Source organism: Mus caroli, unplaced genomic scaffold (genome assembly GCF_978045245.1).
Source record: "Mus caroli unplaced genomic scaffold, Mus_caroli_1 scaffold_17, whole genome shotgun sequence".
NCBI classification, from domain to species: domain Eukaryota; kingdom Metazoa; phylum Chordata; class Mammalia; order Rodentia; family Muridae; genus Mus; species Mus caroli.
Window position 1 is genome coordinate 27978006 of NW_028227272.1, and position 27528 is coordinate 28005533.

Consider the following 27528-nt stretch of genomic DNA (forward strand, 5'->3'; position numbering starts at 1 on the left):
GCATAGCCAGGCCAGGCTCCACATGCCACCAGCAGGCCCTGACTGGCTGCACTGCTGAAATCCACATGCCCTGAGCTAGCCAGCATCCTCTACTGGTTTCTCCTCCCTGATCTCTCACTAACCTCCCAGAGAGTCCCTGACCCTTGTCCAAGACCAAGAGATGCCTGCCTCACGCACAGGACTCTGTTTGGCTGTGCCAGGCTTCTTGGCCTCGCCTGCTCTGACAAGGGAACACAGGAAGAAGGCAGACTCAGACCCATCTTACACACAGGTGGGCACCTATGGGATCCTGGAATTTCCAAATTTACCATCCTCTACAGAAGGACAAAGCTCTCACTGAGAGCGCTCCCTGCTGGCTGTGAGCCTCTCTGTTTTGGGACCCTGGGCTGGATCTGGGGTCTTAAGGTCCCTGCAGAGCCAGATCTTCCCATCTCCAGGTTATCCTTCCTAAGCCTAACCTGTTCCACCCAGGAAGGAACCAAGCATGCGTGGTGGGGGCCCCTCAGCACCCCTGACTGTGAAGTGTTCCTCCTTCCCTGAAGCCCTCTGTCACAGCAATGTGTACTCACAAAGCTCCCTGCCTCCCTCCCCGCTCAGGTCCTCTTACATAAGAGCGCCTCTAGTTTCCCTAAGCCTGTGAAATGTGTGTCTGGGGAATCAGCTAAATGGAGATGAGCTCAGCGGTGTTGACACAGCGTCACGTGGCCGAGTGCTTGCACAGTGGAGGAGCAGAGAGAGGACTCTGAACCAGTCAGGGTGTCCTGCCCCAGCTCCTCCAGAACTCAACATTCTATCCCCGAGGGCTGTGAGGGCCGTGTGCGGGATGCAGTACCTGACACCCGGGCACCTTTTGGGTGCAATCTCTCTTCCTTTAGCTTCAGATGGCTCCCCAGTAGAGGAGGAAGGGTAAAGTATGAGAAGACTGGGGCAGGAGATGAAGCATCAGGTAACTCGGCTGGTGGTGGAGGACGGCTTGCTTGCTTCCTTCACTGGCCAGCGCTGGGTGAGGCAGAGCCAGTCAGTGGTGAGTGGGGAAGGCCTGAGGCCTGACCCTTGGATTCGCAGTACCCAGAGTGCTTGCAGGGACGGGTCACTCTGCTGGGTACATCCTCAAGTGTTCTTGTTACCAGGTCCCTGAAGCATGCACCCGGGCCACTGCCAATCTCATGGAGAAGAGACCTGCAGAAAGAAGGCTGAGGCACTCAGGCGTGCATGGTAGCCTTCACAGCAGGGACACCGGTTCTCAGGGCAGGCCGGCAGCCCAACAGAAACAAGCCAGGTGCTTCCAGAAGCCACTCACTCAGCTTTGGTAGGAAGAAAACTTGGACAATCTTCCTTCCTGGAGCTTTAGAGAAGGCCGTGCTTGTTGATGGGTGTGGCCGGGTGAGTCTAGCTCAGAGGGTGACATCTAGCAGAGTCCCTTCTAGGGGCTATGTGCACACACATGACCAGCCCAAGCCAGCACACTCACATGACAGACACACACACTTTCCCTGTAGTCTGAGTCAGTGTGTTTTTGCCCTGGGGAGGCCATCCCTCCAGCTTCAACTTGGTAACCCTTCTCACAGCTCTTTCCCGGATGTGCTGCTTCGTTTAGTTTAGCTGGCAACTGAAATTAGGACAAGGGGACCAGTGTGGTAAGGTTTCCAATCAGGATACTTTCCCTTCTGTGTGTTTAAAATGGGACTCTGACGGAAACCGTAGGGACCCACACAACAGGAAGCCACTCACTTCTCTCAGCTCTGATGGGATGGGGCCATAGTTTGCTGGAGGTTAGAAAGACTGACCCCAAAAGGAGCTGTCTTCCAACTTCAAAAGGGTGAAAGCGCTGAGGCTGGGCAGTGAACCCCGACACCTTCCTCACATTCGAAGCTTCTGGTTTTGACTTTGCCATGGCTCTTAGATGAGCTTCTGCAGTCAGCTAGTCTCCACTGCCTGGGACTCCTCATTTCTCTGCTGCTTGGGAAGAAAATAGGAAACGACGGTGGGACCTGCTTGGGGTGGGGCAATCTGCTGCCGGACGACTGTTGACTCTCAGTTGGGGACAGCCTGTCTAAGCGCCTTGCTGGTTGTTGCTTTACAAAGTTATTGTTACCTATGTGCAGGCTGCTTGCCTGGTGCCAGTGGAAACTGGAAAAGGGGACTGGATCCCCTGGAAGTGGAGTTCAAGATGGCTGTAGACACCATGTGGGTGCTGGGAATTAAAACTATGCTCTCTGTAAGAACAGCCAATGCTCTTAACCACCGCGTTGGTTTTTCTGTAATACACATGGCATGTATGCATATGGGTAGCTGGCATTTACTTCATTATTACCTGCCAGCTACTTCATGAACAATTTATAAGTGGTTTCTTTTAGTCATTATGGAACTTGGAGGTACAGGTTACAGATAATACAGATAATTATGACAAAACCTGTCCCTAAGCACTCCTCTACACATTTACATACTTGAGCTGTCTATGCATGCTTGGGAGGTGCACATTATTAAACCCATTTTCTAGATGAGGAAACTAAGGCTTACAGGATGTAAGGATGTCAGTCAAAAATGCCCAGCTAGTAATGTTGAGACCTCTCCTTTCTGCTTCACTGCCTCTCAGGCCAGGCCACAGCCCTACTCTGAGCCTTGATGGGAGCTGGGAACAGTATGTGTCCGGGGCTTCTAATGGCCACAGAGTGACAGAGGAGACATGGACCATCTAAACCAGGCAGAGGTATAAGACATAAGTAGATGAGAGCTTGCCATGGGCTGAGGAGGAAGAACGCAGGGCAACCGTTCAGAGGATGACGTTTCTGCTTGGGTAATACAACTGTTTTGGAAATAGGATGCTGATGGTGGGACATTTGGGCAGAATTAATGTTATGGACTTAAAGATGTTCCAAATGGTAAATTTTATGTTGCATATATTTTAGCAATTTAAAACTGTGGCAGAAGAAGGCAGGTGTGACTTTAATCTCACCACTAGGGTGGTAGAGGCAGGTGGATCTCTGTGAGTTTGAGGTCAGCCTGGTCTAGAGTTACAGGAGAACAAGGATAAGTAGACAGACCCTGTCTCAAAGAGGAAACCAAGTCAGGACCAGCTCTCTAGAGACTCTCCTGCCACTGTCCGTGGCTGAGATCTCAGTCTGTGGTCTGTTTCCAGCACAGAATCAGTGGATGGAGCAGCTTTCTCTCTTCCTATGTCCTAGTGCCACACGGTTCCTCTACAAGCCACTGTGAGCTGTGTTCCTTCAGCAGGCCTGAGTCTGGCGTGCAGCGGGCACACTGCCCTCACCCAAAGTCGGCCCCCTTCATCTCTACTGCAGCCTGCTGCAGGCATAGATGTCACCAGTTTCCGTGGTTTCCAGAGCAGTGGACACCAACAGGAAGCTGTGGCGGCGGCAGCAGCTTGTGTAATTAGCATGGAATGTTCTGAGGCAGGCAAGAGCATGTGGGGTAGAGACAAGTTTTCAAACACACTTTCTGTGAAAATAGTTGTTTTTTTTTCCTTTTTTCACCCTTCTCAGGAGACGGAAAAAACAAACCGAAGAGGAACCCAATCATCCCGCACAACTCCCCATGCACAAAGTGGGCCTGCGGCAGGTGCGTGGGCTCATACCTGGGCATGCTCCCTGTGCCCATCATCACTCAGGCAGCTCGTCCCAGGGACACAAGGTGTGTCATCACAGAGACTGCCACCACAAAGCCGTCCAACTGGGGTCCACACTGTCAGCCCAGGTGCGGTGGTTCTGCCCTGGTGAGACACACTGCTGGCAAGAGTCAATCATCCTCTTTCCCAGGCCACTGAGCCAAGCCACAGCCAGATGATGCACAACCCAGTGCCACAGCTGCACTTGAAATCTTCCTCAGTGTAAATGCTGCTTTTAGAAAAAGCTGCTTTTAAGTGTACCTCTGGTAAATATTTGAGATTTATTTCTTGGTGGGCATAAAAAATAGAGGAAAACAAGAGTGTAAGATACAGGGATGGAAATTTTAGGAGGATCTTAGATGGTACCTGTGAAAGACTCTCCCGACCCCCGCTGTTGTTCCCACCAAGTCACTGCTCTGGCAGTGAATGGGCACACTGTCCCGCCCTCATCAGTGGCCTTCTGATGGCCACAAGGATGGTATTTACCCTGGACCTCCTGTCTACACACCCAGCACCGTCTTGTCTCCAGTGGTGTGACCTATGGGAATGGACATAGTTGTAGCACACTGTTAGACAGTGTGATCTAGCCAAGAGGCAGGTGTCTGCTGTTCATCTGTTCTGACAGCAGTGATGCCACGCTCCCCACTTTCTGAAGACCCGATCCCAGACCATGAGAAGCCGGGCCATTTGGCCATGCCCTGTCCACCCCAGGTTCCTCTGCTCCATCCACACTGATGTTCCTGATGATTCTGCGTATGCCGTTCTCACCAGGGCCTTAGCTGCTCTGCCTTCTTTCCTCACCATCCATACAACCACCTTCTAATCAAACCACAGCCCAGAGGCCAATTCCTTTGTGAAGTCTGCAAGGGCCCCATAAGCCACTCTGACCCACTGAGTTATCAGACCGCTGGGGATAGAAATGGTGTCTTTACATACCTGAATCCCCACTGCCTAGCCCCGTGTCTGGCACAAGGCAGGGACCCAGCCCATGCTTACTGAATCGAAGTAGTCCAGACAGATAGACTTTCACCAGCAAACAGCAAGGGCTGAACTTGACTTTCCTGAAAAAGGTCTCTACTGTGTCCACACAGCCAGGACTCCTGCCAGCATCAGTAAGGAGCTGGCACAGCACCAGGAGCACCCACAACACAGCACACGGCCGAGAGGTCTCGACTAGGAAGCAGCATGCTATCTTCAAAGTCCGTTGGGCTACTGCCAGAGACACACAGGCCTGGCCACACACTGCCACACTGTACATCCTCTGGCTAATCAATTCACAGTGCAGAAATAACAATGGGCCCCACAGTGCCTTCATTAACCTCCTAGATCGCATGGGAAAACACAGGCTGATGAGCACCTCAGGGAACCGAGCAAAACATCCCCTGCTGCAAAGCCAGCCCGGCCCTTGGGTCGTTTTTCTTTTCTCTTTTCGAGAAATGTATACAATTTCTATGTGCTTTAGGTAAACATTTAAAAACATTAATTAGTCCCAGAGACACTTTGTATACTATAGATTTAGTGTAATCTGAGTAAAGTATGGTGGTTAGAAATGAGTCTCTGATTATCATGTTTCCTGAACAGAAATGAGAACAGCTGGCCCTGTACTAAGATAAATATATGAAACTGGAACACATCAGAAAGTATGTCCTGTATGCCTTATTTTTCCAACAGTTAGCAAAGTATTGATTTTTAAATTGTATGTGTTTAATGTTTACAGTGTGATGATTTATATATACATAAATGGTTAACAAAGATAAACAAATTAATTTTATGTGTTCATTTTTATTATGCGTGCACATGCGTGTGAATGCATATGCATGTAGAATATCTAATCTATATTCTTTATAACAAAAACTCTTAATCTAACAGCGCTATTGCCTTCAACCCCCTTGGTGTCCATGAGATCTGAGACTTCACAAGCCCTACATTTTCTTCCTACCCTGACCTCTATGGCCATAGCTATCACCTTGCCTCCAACATCGTCTCTCTGTACTGAACATCTAGCTTTTGCTTTTGAGATCCCATGTACAAGTGAGATCAAGTGGTTCTTCCTCCTGTGCCTGGTTTAGAACACTTGGTAGAAGGTCCTCACTCACACACGTTGTGGCCATGGTAGAATATCCTCCTAATTACAGGGTGAAGGATCTTCCAGTGTATGTTTATCACATTTTCTGTATCCACACATCCACCCGTGGAGACTCTGTATCTGGCCACAGTGAACACTGCTGCAGTGAAAGTGGGCTGCACTGCAGGTTTCCTTACAGCACAGACTTTCTTCCTTTGCGCACGCACACGCGGGAGCACTTCTGCTTTCCATATTGACTCTGCAAGTCTACAGCCCCAACAGCAATGGACAAGGATTTTCTTCTCTCCACGCCTTACCCACGTTTCTCTCTTCTTTTTGATAACAATGTGACTGAGGAGGAAGGCTTTCCAATTGTCTGGTTTTTAAGCATCTGTACACTGAAATGATCCCACTGTACAGGCTGCCTGATGGGAGGCAGGCATGGGACAATGCTGTGGGAGCCAGGGAGAAGAGGGGGGCACGCGCCCTACGTGGGAAGGATATCAGACTGGGATACCAGGCTGGGCCTAGCCTCCACACTAAGTGGTTTTATTTGGGAGTAGAGGGAAGTGCAGAAACATTGTCACACCAGGAGCCAGTATTGATAGTTTCTGGATCCTTCCAAGTTGCATAGGCCAACTCCTACAAGCTCAGAATCCAGGAGAAACCTAAGTAAGCTAAGACAAGAACTAAATTTAAAACAACAACAATGCTTTTTGCCTTTTAGAATTATTGATTATGCTGTGCTTCTCCCTTGACTCAAGGGGAAGAGGAAGAGGCCACATTTTGTGTGACCTTTAAAATCTATCACACAGCCAGCTAGAGAGGACTGTGGCTCAGGTCTTGGGCAACTGAAACAAAAAAGTGGAAGAAACAGTAACATCCTCTCAAACAAGCAGTACAAATGGCGTCTTTGTACAGCACGGAATGAACCTGTCCAGGCTACCCAAGAAGACAGGAGCTGACCCCAGACTACCTTGATTCTGGAGGCTGGACAGGCCTAACGTGCATGTACCTAAGGGTCTTACTCAGCCATGTGATCATATGTTCTAAGTACTCATTGATCAAGTGAAGGAAGACTAATATCCCTACAAATTTATCTCCCACTGGCATTCACTTTCATACGTTATTACATATATAACTACAGTATGCCAATTAGTCCCCTTTCTCAATGCTACGGCAAGTAACTGACAAGAAAGTACTTAAGGAAGGCCATTTGGTGTGAGGAGCAGATGTGGCAGCAGTCCCAAGAAGGTGCCAGGGACTGCAGCTGAGTTGTATGACTTGTACCTGACTTCCTCATATAAACCACAAACATGGTGAGAGCTGCGCAGGTGTACCAGGTTACTGGTGAAGCCATTTTGGTGGAGACATGCCCCTGCTGCCCTGATTAGCTGAAGCTGCGTACCTGGTGAGGTGATGTGGCCTGCTGTGAGTGGATGGGAACTGATAGTATATAAGAGTGAGAGGCCCAGGGCTCAGGGTCTTTCGCCTACACAGTCAATGTGCAGCCCAATAAACGTTTGCAGAAGGATCCTATTGTGGTGTCTTTCTTGCTGGCGAGTCAGGCGTCCCACAATTTGGTCACAGTCTGAAGGTAGAGCCCACAATGAGGAGGAAGGACTGAGCCCAGCATGAGCTGTGGCAGCAGGAGCATGGAGCTCTCACACACCAGAGGGGCAGAGAGCGATGATCCTGACACCTGACCCATTCACATCTTTTTTCCTCTTCCTATTCAGTCGGATCCATAGACCAGCAGTGCACACACTCAGGGAGGTCACCTTCCCTAACCCTCCCTGGATGCCTTTACAGGGGCTGTTTCCTAACCTAACCAAGGCGAAAATGGCAAGCAAGCATCACAGACAACCAGAGTCAGACTGAGCGAGGGCTCATGGTAAATGAAGGTAGAAGCCTAGGACCATGGACTTAGCAGGACCACTCTGGGTGCCCGGTGCCATTGAGCCGACCTCGAGGGACCATGGTGTGTGAGTGGGATGCAGGGATAGGAGGCCAGGGGCCACAAGAGAGAAATGAGACTTCAGAAACAGAACTAGAGAAGTCACAGACAGGATGCAGCAACTCAATAGTAAGGTGTTACATGGCGCCCACAGTGGAGTCCCTCAGTTACCTCAAACAAATGTCTGTACACATCAGAGGTTCGTGAGAGAGCAGGTGACATAAAAGCATCGGATCTTTACTTAACAGCTTTAAAGTGTTAATGACTAAAGTGGCTCAGTATATTCTTTATGTAAAAAGAAGCAGGAAAGCCGGGCAGTGGTAGAGCACATCTTTAATCCCAGCACTTGGGAGGCAGAGGCAGGCGGATTTCTGAGTTCGAGGTGAGCCTGGTCTACAGAGTGAGTTCCAGGACAGCCAGGGCTACACAGAGAAACCCTGTCTCGACAAACCAAAAAGAAGAAGACGACAACAACGAAGAAGAAGGAGGAGGAGGAGGAGGAAGAGGAGAAGGAGGAGAAGGAGGAGGAGGAGAAGGAGGAGGAGGAGAAGGAGGAGGAGGAGGGGGAGGAAAAGAGAAGGAGAAGGAGAAGGAGAAGAGACATGCCTTTCCACGCCACACTAGGTCTGCTCTGGTTAGCAAGAACTACTTCTGCAGGGCCTGATTTGTGGGGAAACAGCTGGACAGAAAGCAGAGTCTACACAGCAATGAACTGCAGACCTACTTCAGTTGGGGCCGGCAGGATGCACGTACACTATCTAGACCGGCACCCCTGGGGTCATCCTGCTGAGACTTACAGTGTCCTCAGCATCTTGGGCTCACCTTTCCTTTCTTCCTGATGTTTGTCACAGCCTTTAAGGACTTGCTGCCTCCCGTTTCCTGGCTTTCCTTTATGGTGACAGTGTCCTTTTAGAGGTAGTATTTATATGCTCCTACAAGGCTTCTGATTAATGCCAGGCAGTGTTTCCCTGCTTATAGCCTTTAGTGTTGGTTGGAACCACACAGGTACTGATTCTAGTGCGGGTAAGGACTGCTTTAAGCTAAATATGAGTTCTTTACATCCAGTATCTAACTTGTCACTATTAGATAAAGTGACAGAAAATAACCATGAGTTACTTTAATCACTGATAACTCCACAAGGCTTTTGTGGAGACCAAAAGGACCGTCATTTGTTATCTACTAGTGTTCTTTATAGAGGGAGGATTGTGATTTACTGTGCACTCCCTCCCCTCCTCTCCCAGGCGATTAACCATCTCTAGTTGGCTGTGCCTCATAGTGGCATCCAGGTCTGTAGGCTGAACATTTACAGAGCACAGCCAATCAGCCTGGGGTGGGGGAGGAGCCCATAGAAGGTCTGCATAACAACTCAGTGCAACTCAGGTGAGACCCCTGCTGGCAGTGAGTGCTACTGCAGTCCTGCTGTACATAGCACAGGAAGGTTAGGGAGGGTCAGGGAGGACTGTCCAGGAAGCTGCGGCAGGGTAGGTGAGAACTGCAACCCAGTTTTAACAGAAGCCTCATTTGTTTCCCCACTGCTCAGCTACCTCCAAATCAGGACCCAAGTGTGTGCCCCCACCCTGAGCCCCCAAGAGAGGGATCCTTCCCCATTTACTCTCCTGGGTCAGGTTAGAACCTCCAGGTCCTCCCCTGGAAGGATAGGGAGAATGGCAAGGAGATCAGACGAAAGATAAACTGCTCCTGGCTGGTAATAAAATTAGAGACTCCTTAGGGTCCTTTTCTGTTGGTAACAGGATTAGGAAATAAAATAAATCCCCAACACATGGGGCATCGGCCCTGTGCCTTGCGGAAGACAGCGCTCGGTTTTGTTTGCCTAGTGCAGCCTTCACTTTGCAGCTTCACTGTGGCAAGGCGGCATGCTGTCTCCTCCCAACTTTCAGAGGGAAGAAAGGGCTGTGGGCTCCAGGGTATACTTACCAAGGGCTGTCTGGACTAAACCTCACCAGTCTTTCTGAGCCTCCCACTTCAAACTGACCAGCAAAGCTTCATAATCTCATATCCTCACAAGGCAGGCACGGTGAGAACACCACCTCATTTTTTAAATGGGAGAATTTAAACCCTGATATGAAACATGGCCAACCTCAGTTTCCACAGTGGGGCTCCCTTGTCCAGTGGGTGCTAGCCAGTGCTGGGATCGGGGAGCAGGGGTTGGGGGAAGAGGCTCTTTGTACAGCAAATAAAACCAATGCTATATAGCTTTATACAGTTGAATCACATCAACTTTAATACACGTTGAAAATAGTCCTGCCCAAGGAAGACAGTTCTACACTTGATCTTAGCCAAAAGGCTGAGAAGCGATAGGAAGACAGTTCTAAGGGCACTCTGCACACCACTCTCCATGATGAGTCTCACTCCTCACTCCATAGATCAGACCCCACAGTCAAGAGATCCTGGAGACCCACAGAGGCAGCCCTGGAGAGCCACAAATACAAGTGCAATCATAGGCCTCTTCTGTCAGTTCATTTCCCTTCACTAAATGTAATCACGTACTGAAAACAGTTCTGCAGAGATGGTAGCCAGAAATGCAAAAATTACATGTATAAAAATATACAACCATACAACCAGATATTCCAAAGTGTTTGGAATTAGGCACAACTGGCGCCTTTCTCAAGCACATCCAACTAACTGCTAACTCTCTCCCCCTCATTTGCAATTTAGTAAAATATTTCTTTGTTTAAAGAAATATATCTCCTGTTTGTAAAACATATTCAAAGTGAAACTCAATCTATTCCTCCAGTTCTCTCTTTCCTACATCTGTCCCTGGTAAATATCTCTGCGTATGTACCTACAGTAGACACACACGCACGCGCATGCACACACACACACTCGCGAAACATGCTGTGCTTCACCCTAGGGAAGCAAAGCCCAGGATTTCTTTCTATAACAACTGTTAAAGCATTCCTGAGTGATACGAAGGCCGTGGCACAGCAAGCCTAGCATGGTGACGAGCCTCATCTGCAGTACACTCTTCGCCACTGCCCCAAAGTATATTTCTAAAATACTGACCAGGCAGCGAAGTCTTAACTAAAAATGGCCAGATCTAGAATTAGAAAACACCCTGGCTGGCTCTTCTCCTAATCTGTCTCTGCACTATAGCAGATGCCACCATGTTGTAGGTCTATACTCCTGGACAGCAGCCCCATTCAAAAGGCCTGTGCTCGCTCTCACCTGCCGATGCTCTCCATGCCGGGAGCAGGGGGATCCGTATTCACTCCCTAGGGCTGCTGGACCTGTGCAACCTGCTGGATGGTTTAAACAACAGGAATTCCTTGGCCTACAGCTCAGGCTCCTCCTGAGATCCTGCCCAGGCCTCTGGCTATGTCTGATGGCTAACTAACAATCTTGGCCCTTTCTTTATTTGATGGAGGCAAAGCCCCAATTTCTGCCTTCACTTCCACGTGGCATTCCCCTGTTCTGGGTGCCTGCTGTAATTTCTTCTTTCTATAAGGGCAACAGTTGTATTGGATCACAATCTGCTCTACTGAGCTCACCTCAGCTAAGGACACGGGCAATGACTCTCTCCCCCAGTAAAGTCTGAAGCAGGACATCAACATAGAAGCCACAGGGAGATGAGGGGGCCAGGAAGGGAGAGAGAGGAAGAAAGAGAAATGGAAGGAGGGAGAGACAGGCTGGGAGTTAACCAACTTTTGGCTGGGCTTCCATGAATCCCACCAGCTAGTCTAGTTCTCTGGGGGTAGATGTTTGATGACATCAGCATTTCCTAAGAAGGGGTGCACCTGTCATGCAGACTGGATTTCAGGGAAGAGACATAGTAGTAGTGGCCACTCAGGATATTCCTGCATCATTCCCTCCTCACACGTACACCACTTTGGCTGCCAACTTCATAATGATACATTTTTCTAAAAGAAACCTGCTGTCTTCAGGCTGGTGAGGCTGACAGACAAGGCTAATACATGCTGTCCCCAGAGAGCAGTGGAGCTATATTATCTCAGTTACCACAGAATAGAATTCTCCAAAATATACACTCAATTTAAAGTAGAAGTGAAATGGCCTGACGCTGCTTCCTGAGGGGAAATGTGTAAATATGGCTACTATTTACCCGCCTACTTGCGTAGTTTTTGTTCAAACAGAGCGTGCCTGCTGCATACGCAGAGAAACTGTTGAATTGGCTGGAGATACCCTCGGAACTGATATCTTGCACTTCAGTTGCTGCGTATGTGCTGTGCAAATGCCTCGGTGCCGAGGTTAATCCATAATCAGCACCAGCTCAGCCAATGTGAGGGTGGAGCCATTGTGTCTTAAAGCCGACAAGACCATTTCTCACTGAGCAGAGGATGGCAGCAAGGCTCAATGGTATCTAGGTACAGCCTGGCAAAAGCCTTGTGTGATCCGTGGAACACTGGGTCAACTGGATGCCCCAGACTCCTGGACCATCAGCCCACATCAACCCACACTCCTGAGCAAGACAAAGGCAGTCCATGAAGCCCACCCACTTGCCAGGAACATACACACATGAACACATGCATGCACCTCTAGGCTCCATTAAGCAGAGCACAAGTTTTGGAGTCTGATCTAACATCCTGGAAAAGGGACTGGTCCCTTTTGAGCCTTGCTTCCTGTATGATGGGAACACATCTGGGGGTTGCTGAGAAAGAGCTCTCAGGTGCCCTCACACAGGGTCTGGCCAAAGTTGGTTCTTGGTCCATGGGACTTCCTGATATTTTCTCTTGCCATAGTAAGGGTAGAATCTTCTCAAGAGAACCTCTGTCTGACTAGACACACAGGATTTAAACAGAGGTGAATTTACAGCTGGGGCTCTGACAACCCCACTTCTTTCTCCACTTCTGACAAGTATGTAAGAAGTCGATGTAATTTCTCCTGGAATAGCTGGTCTGCTAAGGGACATTAACACTTGCTATGTGCTGAGACTTGTTCAGAGGTTCTTACACATTTTAATTTCCAATTTTTCTACAAGAGGGTACCATCCTGATTCCTACCTGACCGATGTGGAAACTGAAGTACAAAGACAGCCTGTCAAAGCCTCAGTGTTATATGGCAGTGGAGAACGGATTCAAGGGCAGGCTGTGAAGCCCCAGCACCCATGTCTTACCCCCAGCGCTGATGCTGTGTTTGTGAAGCTTCTCTCTCTCTCTCTCTCTCTCTCTCTCTCTCTCTCTCTCTCACTGATTTGGCCACACACACGTACTTACCTTTTTATTTAGCTTTCTGCTTCACTTTCTAATCATTTACTGAACAAACTACAGACCTAGAGTTTCCTTGGAAGGAAGACTACACTATGTCCCCAAGACTCAATGACAAGGCAGGCAGGGACACAACGATGACTATGCACACTCGTAGGCAGCCCTGACTGTATCCTGAGCTGCTGTGAAAGGCAGCCAAGAGCCAGTAAGGAGCCTTAGCGGCCAGAATAGCACAAGCAAAGATAGTAACATGACCACTGGGCACAGCCTGAGGAGCAGCGAGCCTTTGTCCAACTTGGCTCCAGACTGCAGAGTCGGCGCCAGGCCATGAGGCCTCGAGAGCCAGGCCCAAGGGAGTGAAATTCCACGAACACTCCAAGAGTCAATTAACAGAGTGAGATAAAAATCTGCTGGGGAACCATCTCTGCATTCCGTTCTGTAAGGGTGGCGACTTATTCTGAAACCTCACCCAGTCCAAACCTCTCAAGGGAAGCTTTATAGTGTGCCACCTTCTGTCGCTAGACCCAAGAATTCAGCTGGCCAGACTGGCTCTCCCTAAAACCAGAGCCATGTTTGTGCACCCATGATGGAGGGAGGGTCTGAGGTCCCAAGGATGGCCTCTGCCTGGAGAGCTGGGAAAAGATTCCTGCACCTCCTGACGCCAGACTCAAGTTCTCTTCATATCCTGCATGTCATAAGGCTCACAGATGTGGGGCATCTGTTCTGCACACAGTGCTGGCCGGGATCTGAGGAAAAGAAGAGGATGGGGCACTCAGCAGTGAGCACTCTGGATGGTGCACTCAGCAGTGAGCACTCTGGATGGGGCACTCAGCAGTGAGCACTCTGGATGGGGCACTCAGCAATGAGCTCTCTGGATGGGGCACTCAAAACCAATTCTTGCCCCAGGCTCTACTCCCCCACCCAGACTGCTGACTAGGAAGACCCAAATCATCATTAATTCTCTAGCACCTGAAATGCATTTATCTCCCAAAGCCTATGTGTTACACGCCCATGTCAGAAGCAAGAAATGTGTGTGTTAGTTACCATGCCAGAAGAACTTTGCATGCTCCATAATGAAGATGAGAACTAGACACAAGTTTCAATGAGCTCAAATGTCACAGATCCTTTAGACAGAGCGGCATAGAACCTCCGATCTGTCACTACCCAAGCTATAGATCTGTATCTTGACAACACATTCTTGACTACACACCTGGCCTAGAATGTGTGGAATGCTGGGAAAGAAATAGAAAAGACACAGCAGGTGATCTGTGGACAAACAACTCAAGCAGCAGATCGTCTTAGGAAAGGATGCTGAGATCCACTGGAGTCAGGCAGCTGGAAATCTACAGAGCAATGAGGTGTTACTGCCCACACATCAGGCCAGCACAACCAGACAATGACAGCTGAGCTTGAGTGGGCAGGAAAGAGGTGGTTGTATAGACTGCTAATATAAAGGAAAATTATTATGGTCTATGGGATGAACAATCTGGAAACACCTATCAAAATTATAAATCTACCTACCCTTCAGCTCAATATTCCTACTCTATGGAATCTACCCCTGGGAAATAAAAACAGTAATTCACAAAGACACACAAGCACATTTATAAATAATGGCATTACTTATACATTAAATAAAAAACCAGAAGCAAAGTGAATGCCCACGGAAATAAGAATGACTGAATAAAATATAGACTACCTTACTATAGAATAAATAAGAATGAAATATGAGGTGTGCCTGCTCACTCCGGAGATGTTTCATGAAGTATCGATGAGCCAGCAAGGCAACTCCCAGGGCCAGTGAGTGATTAATATGACTCCAGCTGAGTTACTTTAAAGGAGCTTGCACGTGTGCGTTGTGTGTTTTTAAACGATTGGCTGTAGATGGTTTTTACACGAGTAAATAATTGGAGTTCTTACGATGAGTTATGTGGATGGGAAGAAGGGAAGGGGCTTCCAGACAACGGGAGACTCAGGCATCTGCTCCCCAGCCCCTCACATGCCATTCACGAAGGCAGTTGCTCTTTGCCAACTGCTTCCACTGTCTGCAAGGTTCTCCCGATTCTAGACATGAGGCGTCATCCCTCCTATGTTCTCTCCTCTCACATGAGCATCTGGAAGGAAGAGCCACAGCCCTGACAGAGCAGATGTCCTCAGTCAGCACTTCCCTTCCAACAGCAACCACTGTACCCCTACGCCAGCAGCATCTGCATGCAGAAGCAAAGCAGCAAACACAGGGGTTCCTGACTTCTTCCACTCTGAGGTTTCTGCTGGACCCAGTTCTCACGGGCAGCCACTGTTACAGGCCATAGGGGAAAGCACTAATTAGAGGCTTCAGTGTATAAGGATGGCCACCCAGGGCCACAGTACTCAGGGAGATGCTCTCTAGCCTCTGTGCCCCTGTCTCCTAAGAGTGACACTGGAAACTGTCTGTGGGGAGGAGTTTCCTCTGATCTGATAACACATCTATTTTCTGGAAACTGTGTCCTCAAGAGAGTTCCTTCTCTCACTGCTGAACTCTCTCCTCAGGCACCTACTTTCAGGGAATGCTTGCAAGGCGCTCTCGCTCTCCCTCCCTGTCTCCCCGAACAGGCACAGCGATTCTACTACCTTGGCTTTCTCATCTTAGCTCAACAGCACTATTCTTCCCACAGGCAGATGCTGGGTACCTCCTCCAGGGCAGCTGCTCCTTCTTAGAGAAATAGCCATTTGGACAGGATGCAGGCACACTCCTCAAGGAACACTCATGCCACCCCCAAAAGTGTGCAGGAGTCGTGGGATTGTGTGGGGTGGGGCAAGGACAGTCCTAAAGGCCTGTCTGAAACCTCAAGGGAAAAGCCCATCCTTTGAAGAAAGCTGACTGTCCCCCTTACCCCCCAACTGCTGCCACAGACCATGGATGGATACAGCTGCATCCAGCCAGGGCTCCCTCCCACCCTTCTCTGGCACCAAGGACCAAGGCTGTTTTCTTCCCCAACACAGATCTTCCTGGAGAAGTAATGCTTTATGGTCCATGCTACACCACACCACCACTGAGTCTGCACAGCCATGACTCACAGGAAAGACTCGAGGAGGAATGGCCTGATGCAAGCGTGCTGGCCCCCAGAAGACAGGCAGAAGGCAGCTCCTTTACAACCACTGCTGAGGCGCTGCAGGCCAGCAGCCAGGACTGGGCAGGCAAGCACCTTCACAGACTGGCCTAGGCCTTCAGGGCTACACCCGGAGGCTGGAAAGGGAGTTGGGTACCTCAGTGACTTAAGCCTCTGAGTATAACTTGCCCATTCAGAAGGCTAGAGGCTGGGCGTGGAGACTTTCCTAGACAAGGACAACAGTGTGGAGATAAGGCGTCCAGTCTCAGTCCCCTCACTGCAGTGCCATCTGAGGAGTTGTAGCTCTTCTTCAAGGCGCTGCTGGCAGGCCCACAATGCCACTTCCCACCTTGCAGTCTCAGTTGTTTTGATAAAACAGAGACAACACCTATGTAATAAGAGAGACAAACTATCCAGCAAGGAGAGCCACATCATCACTAGTGGAACCATAGGATTCTCTGTAAATATGATCTCATTATTTCTGCTGAACACAGGCAATTAGAGGTGTTCTGTGAGAGCCGGGTGGCTGGGTGGCTGGCATCAAACAGCCGGGACTGGACGATGGCACTGACTTCCTTCTAGTGAGATGAAAGGAGGGAGCTGGGAACTGGGTGAGGATTAAAGGCACTGAGATCCAAGGCAGCTAGCTCCCAGCCCCCTCTCCCGGGTAGGTGCCAGGCACCGGACACAAGCAGCGTCTCCAGCCACCACGGAGCAGAGCCCATGAGCAGACCTCAAAGGGCTGCTTCATCCTCACTACCCTAGAACAGTGCTGAGTCTAGCGAATGCCTCTTTTGTTCCACGCAGCACAGAACTCACAAACACTTTTAAACTCTCCTGTGTTTTCCTAGCTGTTTGTTCTTTTCTCAAAGGTCCTCACAGCACTGGGAAGCTTCCAAGAACAATAGCTAGGGAGCCTGCTCTGCAGTTGCAACAACAAGGCAAGGGCCCCAGCTGAAGGAGAAAAGACAGGAGGGGTCATTGGCTGGCCAGCAGGCTGCTTAGGGACAACTGTGGCAGCAGGCTCTGTCCCTGGCTCTCAGACCCTCAGGGTGGGAAGTTCCTGCTGCGTGCGCCTGCAGGATTCCTGCCGGAGGACTGGGGCGCTGGCAGCTTCTCTAGGCTCATGTTCCAGTCAACACTCACATGGTCGGTCTCTCTTCTTTCAGAAAGTGAAAAGTTTAGATTTCTAAGGCAAACATCAAGGCCCCAAGGACAGAATGATCTGCTCATGGGAGGACTGAGCCATGACCAGCAAAGGTCAGTCCCATACTCCCGGGGAGGGGAGCCCCAACATCTGCCCTCTCTGCTGCTTCAGGGCCTCTACCAGCCTGAGACAAGCTTGGTTCAGAGTCTTGGCCCTGCATGGAGTCCTGGCTCTACCTTATCAGGGACTTGGGCTGGTCTTAGGAGGGTGTATGTATAACCCATTTCTTTATTTTCTCATCAGGAAAATGGGGCAATATTAATATCAATTCTGTACTAGCTGTGAAGAAGTGCAAGTGCATAGGAAGTGTTGAGCATGGACACCTAGCAGTGTTACATATGCTACAGGCATCTGCGGCGCTCCGACCACTATCCCAGCAGTGTTTCTCCTAATGGGCCTGGCTCCACAAGCAGTGCCCATGGAAGAAGCCCTTGATACCTACTGCCTTAGGCTCATTCCCTTCAGGATGCTCTAGATCCCCTTGTCGAGCGAGGCTCTGGGTGCTGAGGGGCAGGATGGGGCCAGCTCCGAGCAGCTCTTGTGCCTGGAGAGAGTGGAGGTCAAAGCGTGACTGGCACAGCCCGCACATGTCCCTCACTGTGCCCCATGGACTCACTTCTCTGACCTGCAGTCACACTACCTGCTCCTGCTCCGCCACTGCTCCTGGGCAAGTGTCTGAGCAGCTTTGTGGCAGGTGCTGGAGGCTGGGTCACAGTTTGATGGCTGTGAATGATTCTTCCAGAGCTCTGAGTCTCTCCTTTGGGGGACTAAAGGCCTAGAGACCACACCATTCCCAGCTCAGACCACCTGTGCCTCTTGTATGTGTGTGTTTATTTATTTTAGTATGTATGGAGTATGAGAATGGCGGATCTCAGATCAGTGACTAGCCGGAGACTGTCCCATGCTTGGCACTCTGTAACATAATGGGGATGAAGGCTACAGAAGGATGAGAGGGTTGGTTTCTACAACCCTTCTCTAAAGACCACGCTCAATTCCACGGGAAGAGCTGGAGAATTTGAAGAGGCAACTGCCAGTACCAAACACCGCAAAGTTGCCCAGAAAAGCTTGAGGAGGAAGTCCTTATCTTACATTACTGACGACTGACAGGGTGTACGGAACCTGACTAGACGCCTCATGAGTATGCTAACCTGGGCAGACACACTCCCCTGGCATCATGGCACCGGGGAAATAAGAACAGTCGGTGTCAGAAGCAGGATCTGGGGCTAAGTCAGGAAGGAGCTCAGCATCTCCCTAGCTCTACAAAAGACCATGGAGGAGGAGGAGGAGGAAGAAGAAGAAGAAGAGGAGGAGGAGGAGGAAGAAGAAGAAGAGGAGGAGGAGGAGGAACAGGAGGAGGAGGAGGAGGGAGACCTTGACTCTATCTTTTCATTCTCGCCCAATGAAAAAGGAGCTGGGCTGGTTGCTGGGCTGGAAGCTGTCTACAGTTCTCATGTAGAGGTGACAGTCCATCATTCTACTGGATGGGACTGAGGACCAGATCCAGTCAGCTCGAACAAATTCCACCAATATTTTTAGATATCTTTAATATGTAAGACAAACTTTAAAAGCCTTTCTTCTTCCCGAGTGCTGAACAATGCTAAAGGTAAGGAAAGGATAGATCCCCACTGCTCAGTACACAAGCCTCTACTCTCTAGAACAAAAGCTGCCTGATGCTTGCCAGTGGCACCCACTCCCCAGGACTGCCTCAGCTGAAGGTAGACATTGCCTCTTCAACCACAAACAGGTCACTGGCTGACCAGCCCTCCAAACCCACCACCTTCCAAGGGGGCTAATGCAATTAGAGTGGGACTGGTCTATATCAGTCATTCCTCTTCCAACTGCTGAGGTTTAGGGGATTCTGGGAGGGCATGAGGTACCACTACTGCTGGAATCATTAGCATCGCTGTAACAGAGAGCTCTCTGTGACTCCTCTGGAGGCAGATGAAGATGAGTGAGCGCAGAGGCGTAAGGGCTGTCTGTGTCTGAAGACACTCGTCAGCTGAATTATTAATGGACTTGCAGCACTGCTCAAGTTTCCAGTGACAGGTGGCTTGGCGAGCTGATAGTTCTGAGACCAATTAAGCATGATACTAGATTTCAAGGCAGGGCTGCAAACCATGTCTTAAAACACCAGAACCCATGGCAGGAAACCCACAGCAGAAAGCCCACAGCCTGCCTTTCTGGACACTGGCATGCTCACTGCTGGAGAGTAAGGCGTCTAGGTGCTGGTTGCTGGCCTGGATGTAACCAAGAGCACACAAATCAGATAGTCCCTCAAAAGCCTGTGGCCCTTGGACTCCACAGGTCCTAGAGCCTTAAATGTCATGGGACAGAAGTGATCTGTGTCTAAAAAAAAAAAAAAAAAAAAGAAAGAAAGAAAAGAAAAGAAAAAGAAAAATCCAATGCATTAGCTACTTTTATGTTACTGTGATAAAACGCATGCCCAAAAGCAACTGTGGAAGAAAGTGTTTTGGTTCAAGGCTCCATATGGATTAAGAGTCCGTCATAGCTGTGGGAAACACGGAACACAGTGTCAGAAGCAGGACGCTGTGAGAAGATCAGTCACATCTTCCACCACAAGCATCAGGCAGAGAGAAAACTGGGCATGTGACCAGGTTGTGAACTCTCAAAACACTCCCCTGGCACGTGCTTCTTCCAGCCAGGCCGCACCACCTCACCAAACAGTGCCACCAGCTGAGGACCAAGGGTTCAAATGTCTAAGCCTCTGGGGACACTCTCTTTCAAACCACCACAGCTCAGAAAAAGTTATTCAATAAACCTAGGCAGGACTGTGTACCTAAGAGCTTCACAGTCTTTACTGCACATCACGAGAGGGGAATAACACACACACACACACACACACACACCATCTACACACATGCATGCACGCACACTGACTTCCATGTTCAAATGATCTAGAATCATTTGACTATAGACTAAAAATAGAAGAAAAAAGCCTGTACTGTATTGAATGCAGGAGTTCATTCTTGTCTTTACTCTGAACAATCTAACAACAGCTACAGAGCACTGCTCCCATGCTGAGTATTGTAAGTACCTTCAGAAGACTTCGTGTGTGTGTGTGTGTGGGGGGGGGTGGTGGCTAAGTCATAAGCAAAAGGGATGCCATTTTACATAAGTAAGGGACTTGGACAGCCATGGGCTTTAGCGCCCGTGTGTATACTATGGAGGTAACTGGACATAGCCCCAGCCTCCCAGGCTTCTTTGATCAGGAAATCCTATTTTCTCCCCACAGCATGATCTGTAACTGGGGCTCCTTGGACTCACTTTGAGAGGTATAGGTGCAGACCACAGACTTTTGTTTGCACATGGAGTGAGAGGACCAAGTACAACACAGACCCTTCTCCTAAGTGACAGGGAGAGCAGAAAAGTTGCCTCCTCCTGCATAGATACAGGAACAGAAAGATGGGGCTGCTGTTTGTCAAAGGCTAATGCCATCATTGGAACTCTTGCTAAATCATGGGTTGCCTTCATCTGGTACCTGTACCCTGAATGGGTAATCTTAGGGTTTTATTGCTGTGAAGAGACACCATGGCCAGCAACTCTTATAAAAGAAAATATTTAATTGGAGCTCGCTTACAGTTTCAGAGGTTTAGTCCATTATCAGCATGGCAGCGTGCAGACAGACATGGTGCTGAAGGAACTGAGAGTTCTATGTCTGGATCCACAGGCAGTAGTAGGAGACTGTGTGCCACATTGGGCCTAGCTTGAGCATAAGACTTTATGCTTTTCCTCTGCAGTGACACACTTCCTCCAACAAGGCCACACCTCCTGATAGTGCCATTCCCTATGGCCAAGCATTCAAACCCACGGATCTATGGGGACCATTCTGATCCAAGCCACAAAAGGGCAGATATCATTATGAACCATTATGCCCTCTGTAGGCTCATGGGTTGAATATTTGACCCTCAACTTGTGTGTGACACTATTTTGAAGGCTGTGAACCATCACAGGTAGGGACTGGCTGGCAGCAGTCAGGCACTAGGGTAGGTCATACCTGCCAGTGTTTCAGCCTGTTTTCTCTGCTTCGCAACATAAACAAGCTGCTACTAACACTCCTGCCACCACAGAAGACGGTACCTCTGCTATCTTGCCTCCTCTGAAATGACCGTAAAACCCCTCTGAAACTGTAAGCCAAAATACTGATCCTCCCTGGACTGCTCCTGACAAGTATTGTGTCATAGCATGGAGGGAAGCAGACCCAGAAAAGTCTCTGCCAGGGATGACGATAGCCAGTGGCTGAGAAAGCCTGGATAGTGTTTGAGTCTCTGAGAGAGAACACACTAAGCTGGCTGACGACTTTATCCTTTTCCAAACAAATTTCCATCCTTCCACCACCAATCTTTCTATAATAAAGATGACCCTCCCAGGAGCTGCAGGGTAACAACCAAATGCCTCTGTGTAGTCTGCAAAGGCCTCCATGCCTGCCTTTTCTAGCCAGGCCTCAGACCTGCACATCTGACCCCTGGCCCAAACTCTCATAGCCCCAGAATCCCACACAGCCTCCTTTACCCAATATGTCCTTTCTTCCTGACCAACTCTTACCTGCATTTTAGTTAATCACCTCTCCCTGGTTCAGCTACGGCTGAGTGCAAGGTCTTTCCTATGGGTTTAGTGACATTTACCACAGCAGCAGCCCGGCACCTCTGACCTAATTTGCATCTCCATTGATCTACAGCCTTGGCAGTAGAGACATATGTGCCTCTTCAGGATTTAAAACCCACCGCACTGAAGGGCTGGTGCACACACTGAAGGGCTGTGTGCACACTGAAGAGCTGGTGCACACATTGAAGGGCTGGTGCGCACACTGAAAGGCTGATGCACACACTGAAGGGCTCCACACCATCACTAACACCTCACAAGCTTGAGCAGCTGTCCCTTTGCAGCCAGCTGTCCTGAGCAGAGCAGATACATAGCATTTAGCTATTGATAGCATGGCTATTTCTGCAGCAAAACTCACAAATCAGCAGTCACAAAAATGGCTTTGAAATCTGCTGCAGCAGGGAAATGCATCCCTGTGAGCTCCACACAGAAGAACAATCTCCCAGGAAGCCCGACTCCCGGCACTGCCATGCTCTGCCCTCAGCTGTAGCCACACATCAATCATTCAAGTGAGAAGTGGGTGCCTCCTCTTTAAAAGACCGCCCTGCCCCGTGAGTGTGAGTGTCACTAGTGAGCCTAGCACACCCAAACTACTTTTCCCATAAAAGACGTTAACAGGCCACCATCATAGGGGAAAGGAAATGTGCTGGATGAATGCGTGGCCCTCCTTCTAGATTTATGACTTTGTACAAATTCTGTAAAACGGGGCCACTCTCTCTCCTGCCCATCCTCCATGGCTCTCAGCAAACAGAGGCAGCAATGAAGAGACAGATGTCCAGAGCGGGGTCAGCACCCAGCAGGGCGAAGAGCATGATGCTGGGAACTGGTGAGGCACAGAAGAGCCTCTGCAAGGGCCGAGGGTCTCACTCACAAGAGAGCAAGAATTCAGGGGGCAATCATGCAATCTGTTACATGGGAGGGGACAGTGGGAGAGGGGAGGGGACAAGGAGAGCAAGGGATGGAGAACAGGGCTCTGGGTCAGAAGGCCAGTTTCAACCCTGGACACATATTTACAGGTTGAGACACATGGATGTCTTATTTCTGGACACACATTTATGGGTTGAGACACGTGGATGACTGTCTTATTTCTGTCTTTCTGTACCTCTGCGTCCCCCACTGCTGTAATATGGGGACTGGAACACTGTTGACCTCATGGAGTTGGGCTACCATCTGAGTGCTTGGGACAGTGACTGTCCTGTGTGATGCAGTCATTAAGTACAAGCTGTCATTGCTACAAAGTAGGTTCTGCTCACCATTAATCTAGGCAGGACCAGGGAACAGAGGGCTTTGGGGGCACTAACGGCATCAGCCTTCACTGGGACGATGCTGAGAGCCTTCTCAAAATAAGTAAGAGCTGAAAGCCAGGGCAATGCCATGTTCTCATTCTTCCTTTTCTTAGAGGCTTGGAACTGATACCACCCTGGAGAGGCCCTAAAATCCTTAGATACCACCACTACCAACAACAATGGTGTTAGAGGCACACGGGGGGTGCAGCACAGGGGTATATAGTACTTGAAGGCTTGTGAAGATCAATCTGCTTATCACCAAAAGCCAATCACCAATAGACACAGCAATGGAGACAGACTTCTAGGCAGGTAGTGAGCACCAGGTGGGTTTATTTCATAGCCAAACAGTCCTGAAACACACAATAAACCATGACGCTCATCTTAGCAATGAAGAACACAAATGAAGACTGTCCAGACTGTCTGATTGGTGCCAGGACATGATGTCAACTTCGACTGTCAAACTGCTTGGACTGCATCTAGGACATTGGCTATACACACCTCTGGATGTGTAGAGAAGGCCTGTCCCAGATGTGGGCACAGCCATCCCATAGGCTGGGGCCCCACCAGTGCCAGAATCTTCTTTCTCTGCTTCTCAGCCACAGACCAACTTGGCCCTAGACCCCTCCCTGATGTGACATGCTGAACCTATGAGCCAAAATAAGTCTTTCCTCCCCTAAGTTGCTTCTCTCAGTATTTGGTCACATGCACGATCCTCTTCCTGTCAAAGCTGGGTTTCTCGTTAATGAATTCAGAAGCAGTTATGTTCTGCAAACTGAACCCTTCCTTTGAGTTCTAGTGTGAAAATAATTTTAGACTGTGTCATCCCAAAGCCCTGCCTGGGGTAACGAGGAATGCAGATGGCGGTGGCCCTGTCCCTGGGGCCCTGTAGAAACCAGGCAGCTCACAGAGGAGGAGTGTGAGGACGGCAGCGGAAGCTGGGCCCTTCCTGCTGAGCTGGCAGATGGCTGCTAGGACAAAGAGGAAAATTAATTTTCCTGAATGGCACCAAGTTATAGCAGCTGACATCTGCAGGAAGAAGGCTTGGCCAGCCCTGGGGAGGGAAGAGGGCTTTTTCCCCTACTGTAAGAATTCTGTAGGCATCAAAAGATCTGGAAATGCTGTAGGCAAATGTGACCAACGCCATTAGGGAAGAGAGCATGTCTTAAGTGGCAGCACCTAGTGGGCTCTAAAACACATCTGCACCATGAAGATCAGTTGCCCCACCTCCAGCATTATAAGCATTTCACGGTTAAGCAACTCTGCAGCAGACAGTAACCACAGGCGAATGTCTACCGTTTTAAAGGCCCTTTTTGATTACAGACAGGTCACCGAGTTGCACTGGCTCTTTGGGCCCAATACCCTTACCTTTCCAGTACCCACCCAGCACTCATGCTGGCATTCCTTTTGTACTGGCTGGTTTTATGTGTCAACTTGTCACAGGCTGGAGTTATCACAGAGAAAGGAGCTTCAGTTGAGGAAATGCCTCCATGAGATCCAACTATAAGGCATTTTTTCAATTAGTGATCAAGAGAGGAGGGCCCATTGTGGGTGGTGCCATCCCTGGGCTGGTAGTCCTGGGTTCTATAAGAGAGCAGGCTGAGCGAGCCAGGGGAAGCAAGCCAGTAACATCCCTCCATGGCCTCTGCATCAGCTCCTGCTTCCTGACCTGCTTGAGTTCCAGTCCTGACTTCCTTTGGTGATGAACAGCAATGTAGGAAGTGTAAGCTGAATAAACCCTTTCCTCCCCAACTTGCTTGTTGGTCATGATGTTTTGTGCAGGAATAGAAACCCTGACTAAGACACCTGTAGACACATGACAAATATTAATTCAGCTCAGCATCCCCATGAGAAACGCACTGGTACAGATAATGTCCAGAGCATACTTGGGTTAAGTGGCCAGGTCAAAGCCATCCATGCAAGTAGGTGAGTAGACAGGCCGGAGTTCAAGTCCAGGCAGTCTGACTCCAGCCCCTGCCTGACTTCCCCACTCAGAAGTCTGAGAAAAGAGAGGGAGTAACCCAGCTTCCAAAATGGCAGCCTGGCTCTTCCCCTATAAGAGCTAAGAACTCTCCCCTCTGCCCAACTCCCGGAACCTCCCAGCAGGCCAGGCTTCAAGGCCACTGGAGAACAAAGCCACACCAAAATTCTGTGCCCCAAGCCTGAGATTTTGAAGACCTCTGGAGATTAGTCTAGACCAGTGCTCTCAATCTTCCTAGTGCTGCAGCCCTTTAATACAGCTCCTCACGTTGTGGTGACTCCCAACCATCACATTATTTTATTGCTACTTCACAACTATAATTTGGCTTCAATTATGAATCATAATGTAAATATATGATATGCAGGATATCTGATATCTAATCCCTGTGAAAGGTGTTTGACCCCCAAAGGGGTCCTGACTCCCAGGCTGAGAACCACTGGTCTAGACACACAGGTATCTAGGGTTTTACTTCATTTCTATTCCAATATAAAATTCACATTAAATGACTACTGAGGCACTTAGTAGTCTCAGAGCAGCCACAGAAAACAGCAAACCCCTGGAAGGTATACCACGTGTCCCAAGGCCTTGAATTCCGCTGTCAGGAAGCTTTGGGGAGCAGGGCTCCTAGAATAACAGCGACCAAAAGGCACTGCTCATATCTGGCAGGAAACCCAGATGGCATCTGTCCTGCACAGGCAGCGGGGAGGGGAGAGGGCAGCATGGTGGGGTTGGTGGCTTGGGGAACTGTGACAAGACTTGCTTTATGGTCCTGTGGGGATGGTCAAGCCAGTCCATTGACCAGAGAAATGACAGAACCACAGGAAACCTGATTCTATTTTATCTTTCAAGCAGAGAAGAGAATACAAGTGAGGAATGGAAAACGGGCTGTGCGGTGGGCAGCCATGTCTTGGTAAAACTTAACAGATCCAAACCTCTCTTTAGATATTGCCAACCCACTGCTTTCTTCCTCCGCCCCTTTCTCCTGACAGCCTCTGACATCCTGAAGTCCTTGCTAGTCCTTGCACCAGCACAAGTGGATCAGGACCATGAGTGATCGATCGACCTTCCCTGCCCAGCAGGCCTCAAGCATAGGCTTGTGGAGGTGAGTGTTGCTCTGAATGTACACACATTTGTGAATCTGGAACTGACCGGTCAGCCTCCAGGAAGCCAGGATAGGGCTCAGGAAATAAACTCAGAGCAGCGGCTATGGGAAGCCCCGGCAAAGGCTATGGGAAGCCCCGGCAAAGGACAACCCGGAGAAAGCCTCCCCAGGGAGGAGTGCAGACATGATCCATGTGACCTCAGAGCACACACGAGGATAAGGAGCAGCAGACACAGGCAAGCAGACTCTCATATTTATCCCAGAGAAATGCATTCCCATGAACTTGTCCAGCAATAAAATAATGGACTGCTTCAGAAGTGACCAGGTCTTCATAGTGAGTGGTAGGTGATTAAGCCAAGGCCTGACAAATCATGGACACTGCAGGGGAGGTTCTAACATGAGAAAAGATGTTCTCAGGTATCCCATTCCCAAGACTATAATTCTACGGAGGGAGGCAGCTCGGCCTGGTGGCTCACACCTGTAATCCTAGTGCTGAGGCAGGAGAATTGCTGCAAGTTTGAGGCCACCCAGGGATACATAATGAGTTCCTGACCAGTTGTATACAGAGCCTGGAGTATTCTCTCTCAAAAGAAACAATATCTATCTTTCCCTTTCTAGGAAAAAAGAAAAGAGGCTGAATAGGAAGGAAATACTTGAGTCACTCTACCCAAATCTACCCCACACCTCCTCCTCCATCAGTCAGGGAGGGGCATCAGGTAGCTTGGTGACAGGAGGGAGGCAGGACGGCAAAGCACCAGCAGTTGCCATCTCCAGGCTGTGACACGCTGGCACCACCCCACCCCCGGGAAAACCCACGCCGGTTCTGAGCATACACTCAAACTTTGACACCAGGATGGAAAGATTACAGAACAGATTTCACTTTGGAGGGGGGGTGTGTGTGTAGGAAAGAGCCAAATAAGGTTTCTGAAAGAGGCTTCTATCCACAGCAAATCCTTTCACCTTGTAAGATTGAGGATGGGAGGACAGGCAGATGAGGGGACAGACAGATGGGTAAGATGCAGGTGGATAGACAGACTGGCACATGAAGGGACAATTGAGAAATAATGTGGGTGGATGGACAGACAGACAGCTAGATGAGGGGTCAAATTAAATGGGTAAGATGCAGGTGGATGGACAGACAGATGACTGGATGGATGGGTGGATAAGTTGCAAGCAGAAATCATTACAATGCATCCATAACGGTAAGAGATGTTTTAATTCAAGGCACACAGAACACAGAACAATGTCCTCTGGTGTGGGACTGTGAAAGGCAGCCTGTTTTGGTTGAGCGAGGCTTGCTCTGGAGGCCCAGTAGAAAACTCTACAAGGGAAGGAACAGTGAGCCACATTCCCAGAGACAGGAGCCTGACACTACAGAGCCCCCAACTCCATAATTCTGTGACTGTCAGTCATGCAGACAAA

At 49.4% G+C, this 27528-nt stretch overlaps 1 protein-coding gene, 1 long non-coding RNA gene and 1 pseudogene across 3 annotated transcripts in view; 1 reads left to right on the forward strand and 2 right to left on the reverse strand.

Annotated features, from left to right (window-relative positions):
- Xxylt1 (xyloside xylosyltransferase 1) overlaps positions 1 to 27528 on the reverse strand; it is a 122329-nt gene that overhangs the window by 13113 nt on the left and 81688 nt on the right. The window lies entirely within an intron of this gene.
- Positions 743 to 5362, forward strand: LOC110311554 (uncharacterized). 2 transcript variants are annotated; one of them, XR_002379972.3, is made up of 3 exons: positions 743 to 1024; positions 1131 to 1383; positions 3504 to 5362. It is a non-coding gene; the product is annotated as an uncharacterized LOC110311554 (long non-coding RNA). The 2 variants fall into 2 exon arrangements; XR_003835151.2 differs by having other exon boundaries at positions 743 to 946.
- On the reverse strand, positions 9825 to 9964 carry LOC147000617 (U2 spliceosomal RNA; annotated as a pseudogene).